General features: G+C 42.7%; 1 pseudogene; it reads right to left on the minus strand.

Annotated features, from left to right (window-relative positions):
- Positions 1–670: 670 nt before the first annotated feature.
- Positions 671–1,870, minus strand: LOC138429764 (heterogeneous nuclear ribonucleoprotein A1-like; annotated as a pseudogene).
- Between the last annotated feature and the right edge of the window lie 3,310 nt (positions 1,871–5,180).

A 5,180-nucleotide genomic window follows, 5' to 3' on the forward strand; every position in this document is an offset into this window, starting at 1 on the left:
CTAGAGAAATAGGTAGATCTTGAAGTAATTTGTGTCCCATACTATGGAGTTTGGAGAGTCACTGAAGGATGAATCTTGAGGCCAATATGGTTAATTTGTCTTATAAATAGTCACTTGGGCAATGATGAGAGATTAGGCTCTAGGTCTTAGGTTGTTTTTTTTTATTTCAAGAGGGGATTAAATCTTTTATTGATTACACATGATAATGGATGATACACAAGTTTTATTCCCATCTATAACTTTATCTGGTACCATAATTCAATTTAGATTTATTGCATAGGATGTGCCAACAATCATTAATAACCAAAAAAAATTAACAAAGCTCCATGACTTTGCATGGGTGACCCTTTCAGTGGTGAACTCCAGGTCACAACACGGTAACTGTCAGCTCAACTACACCAAGGTTCTGAAGACAGCAGCTTCTCCACCAGGCAGGTTTGTAAATAAATTTCAAGTGAGCCTGGCATCACCCTGAAGGAATTCTAACTTCACACTGTTGGGGTAGTTTACCAAAATGGCTTCAGAGTAGACTAACTTTACACAGCACATTAAAAAAAAAAAAAGACATTTATTCAGCGTCATGATCAGACTATTACATTTAGCAATCAACAGCATGGGTGCAAAAAAAAAAAAAAATCTACATTAAAACCCTTTGTTGGAATGCTTTACACTTTCCACAGAACAGAAACTCAAATAACCTGTTATACAATTAGTCACAAGTACAGTCCTCGAGTTTTTTGCCCATACACATGAGTATTGTCTAAAGCATGTCTTCTTTGTAGCAGCTAGGCCCTGCCACCACTGTGCTTGGCTGAGTTCACAAATCTGTTGCAACCTGTAGCTTCCCTGTCACTTCTCTGGCTCTCCTCTCCTGCTAAGCTTTGTTTCCTGGCAGTAATTAAAACCTTCTGCCACTGCCATAGCTACTGCTGCTGCTGGAGCCACCATAGCCACCTTGGTTTCGTGGTTTGGCAAAGTATTGGCCTCCACCACCATAGGGGCCAGAACTTCCTGCAAAGTTTCCTCCTTTCATGGGTCCAAAATTTGAAGACTGATTGTTGTAATTGCCAAAATCATTGTAGCTTCCGCCACCTCCAAAATTGCTTCCGTCATTACCAAATCCATTATATCCATCCCCACTGCCACCATACCCGCCACCATCGTGGCTGCCACCAAAGCCACCTCGACCACTGAAGTTTCCTCCACGACCAAAGTTGTCCTTCCCACGAAAACCACCTCCACGACCGCCACCAAAGTTTCCAGAATCACTTCGACCTCTCTGGCTGGATGAAGCACTAGCCATCTCTTGCTTAGACAGGGCTTTTCTCACTTCACAGTTGTGGCCATTCACAGTTCGGTATTTCTGAATGACAATCTTGTCTACGGAGTCATGGTCATCAAAGGTTACAAAAGCAAAGCCTCTCTTTTTGCCACTGCCTCGGTCAGTCATGATTTCAATTACTTCAATTTTCCCATACTGTTCAAAATAATCTCTCAGGTGATGTTCTTCAGTGTCTTCTTTAATGCCACCAACAAAAATCTTTTTCACAGTTAAGTGGGCACCAGGTCTTCGAGAATCTTCTCTTGGACGGCCCGCTTTGGTTCCACAACTCTTCCGTCCACCTTGTGTGGCCTTGCATTCATGGCCGCATCCACCTCCTCCACCGTGGCGTATGTGACAAACCCGAAGCCTCTGGAGCGCTTGGTGTTTGGATCCCTCATTACCACACAGTCTGTGAGCGTTCCCCACTGCTCAAAATGGCTCCTCAGACTCTCATCGGTTGTTTCAAAGCTCAATCCTCCGATGAAGAGCTTCCGCAGCTGTTCGGGCTCTTTGGGAGACTCTGATTTAGACATGACGGCAGTGGAGGCTGGGGAAGACTTCAACGATGCTTTCTTGGCAGCATCCACAGGCAGAAAGGAGGTCTTAGGTTTTGATATTTAAACACAAGGAAGGAGAGGAAAGGATTAGAAAAGCCCTGGAGAAATCACAGATCCAAGCAAGCACAATAATATCGGCTACATTTTGTCATTCTGTACAGCTCAATGTTTTCCTCCAGATAATAAATAATTATAACTACAACAATTGAATTAAAAGGCATCATTCATGGATAAAGAAGTTGTGGTGCATACGTACAATGGAATATTACTCTGCCATAAAAAAGAAATGCATTTGACTCAGTTCTAATAAGGTGGATGAACCTAGAGCCTATTATACAGATTAAGTTAAAAAGAGAAAAATATTGTATTGTTATTCAGTCACTAAATCATGTCCATCTCTTTGTGACCCTAACAACTGCAGCATGCCAGGCTTCTTTGTCTTTCAGTATCCCTCTGAGTTTGCTGAAGCTCATGCCCATTGAGTCAGTGATGCCATTGTAATATATTAACGCCTATATTTGGAATCTAGAAAGATGATACTGAAGAACCAATCTGCAGGGCAGCAATGTAGACACAGGCATAGAGAATAGACTTGTGGACACAGTGGGGGAAGGAGAGGGTGGGATGAATTGAGAGAGTAGCATGGAAACATATACATTATCAAATGTAAAATTATTTAACCAGTGGAAATTTTCTATATGACACAGGGAGCTCAAATCCGGTGCTCTGTGACAACCTAGAGGGGTGGGAGAGGGGTGAGATGGGGTGAGAGGGGGTTCAAGAGGGAGGGGACATATGTTTATCTATGGTTATTTTGATATATGGCAGAAACCAGCACAGTATCATTTCAGACCCAGGGGAGGGAGGCAGAATGTACTTGGGGATGAAGGTGGAAAGCAGCCTAAAGGAGAGGTATGCTAGTGTCTAGGAATGTCATGGAGAGTTGGACTAAAAAGAAGGCTGACCACTGAAGAGCTGATGCTTTCAAACTGTGGTACTGGAGAAGACTCTTGAGAGTTCCTTGTACACCAAACAGATCAAGCCAGTCAGTCCTAAAGGACGTCAACCCTGAATGTTCCTTAGAAGGACTGATGCTGAAGCTGAAGCTCCAATACTTTGGCCACCTAATGTGAAGAACTAACTCATTGAAAATGATCCTGATGCTGGGAAAGACTGAGGGCAAGAGGAGAAGGGGGTGGCAGAGTATGAGATGGTTAGATAAAATCATTGACTCAGTGGACAAGAGTTCAAACAAACTCAAAGAGGTAGTGAGGGACAGAGGAGCCTGGCGTGCTGCAGTTTAGGGGGTCACAGAGTCAGGCATGACTTAGCAACTGAACAACAACACAACATTATAAACCTATTATCCTGCAGTTAAAAGTAAGTAAACTTAAATAAAAAAAATTTTTTTAGAGGCATGATACATTAAGCACTGACCATACACCAGATATGTATTCACAATCTTAATCTCTACAATATTACTTTGATAACAACTGAGGTTCAGAGAAGTTAGTAGTACTACATCATGGGATTAGAACCTAGATTTGTCTGATTTTGTCCTTAACTTCTTCACTGTCTCACCTCTCCAGCAGTAAGCAGGCTTACACCCAGGCATTTCCCAAACATATATAACAAAGATTTCACTTTATAGCCCCTGTGAAAAAAAAATTGAAAATAAATTCAAAATTCACCTGCCTAAGAAAGAAGTATACTCAAATTTTTTATGTTAGGCTCCTTCTGTATTTCTGAAGACTCTAGCACACTTGAGAAGTTATAATTTGATATCTCATTGAAAATTATCTTTTTCTATCCTGCCTCTTTTAAGGCTTGTACATGTATCTGGTCTCTTGACTGACTCACTCTTTTTTTTGTTGTTGTTGTTGATGACTCACTCTTTTTTGACAGAGACTAACTTACTAGATTCCATAATATTTAAAGGAAACCAACCAACCTAATCTCTAAGATACAATATTACCTTTCCTGAGCTTTCTCCCATGAACTCTCCTAACTCCTCTCCTTCTCCACCCATCCTACTAGCATGAAAATCTACTTCTAGGAAATTATTTGCTCTTAGAAACTTAATTTACAGAGTCTGTTTTCCTCCATGAATCAGCAAAATGCCTGGTAGAAGAGATTAAAATAAGGCTTGCCAATAAATTAAGGAGATCGCAGAGTACTAGCCAAAGTGGAAGGCAGCTTTCCAAGATGATTTGTGATTGAGATATAAAGCCAGAGGCATAAAGCCCATCCCATCCAGTATTTCCTCTTCGTGAAGAACCATTGCACCCACCTCACAGAGATGGAATTGAGGAGCTATTTTTGAGCCAGGTACTCCTGCCCTATGCCACATTGATAAGATGGACACTGACCTTAAATGGAGCTTCTGTGTGTGCTAAGTTGCATCCAAGTGCATGCTAAGTGTCTGACTCTTTGCAACCCCATGGACTATAGCCCACCAGGCTTCCCTGTCCATGGGATTCTCCAGGCAAGATTTGGAGTGGGATGTCATGCCCTCCTCCTGGGGATCTTCTGAACCCAGGGATCAGACCCATGTCTCTTATGTCTTCTGCGTTAGCAGGCAGGTTCTTTACCACTAGCTCCACTTGGAAAGCCCATTCTTCCTCCCAGGAACTTAGAATTGGATTTAGAATTGTAATTTACTCTTTGCTGGTCATTTTGAAACAAGAATATGCAAATTTGGAAGCTGTAGGGCAGCTACATTTGGCCATTTGCTCTCTAAGTCAGCCAAAGATAGTCTTCGAGGGGGAATAAAGTGGGCATATGGGAGCAGAGATGAAAGGCCATCTGGCCTCAGAAAGGGTGTGAGGAAGGGAGAGAAGGAATAAGGTGGGAAACGAGGGGTATATGGGGAGGATGAGGGCGAGAGAAAGAGAGACAGCCCCCTGTTGGGAGGTTCGGCTGTACTCTCTAGCCTTCAGTTCCAAGCCACACTCCTGCATTATTTTCATTTCCCTTTTTTGGTTTGAGATAACAGAAGGAACCTTGATTAAGACACACGTGCCCTTTGGCTCATCTCCAATTGTGGTGTAACAAATCAACAGAAACCAGTGAGCATGCTGGGGCAACAGGTGGACCTGCATGTGTGGAAGTGACACAAAGGAGCTTACCCTGGAAATGCTGACATCAGTACATGAAAACGCAGATCAGCTTCGTGAAAAGAATGTGTTGGGAAGTCCCCCCACCCTCAGTAGAAAGGTGCAGCATCTGCGGCTTCATCAGAACTGCAGGTAGATGGTCCAGTGGGACAGAGGAATAGGGACTGGCACTAGATGCTTCCA

Source organism: Ovis canadensis, chromosome 24, assembly GCF_042477335.2.
Source record: "Ovis canadensis isolate MfBH-ARS-UI-01 breed Bighorn chromosome 24, ARS-UI_OviCan_v2, whole genome shotgun sequence".
Classification (NCBI taxonomy): domain Eukaryota; kingdom Metazoa; phylum Chordata; class Mammalia; order Artiodactyla; family Bovidae; genus Ovis; species Ovis canadensis.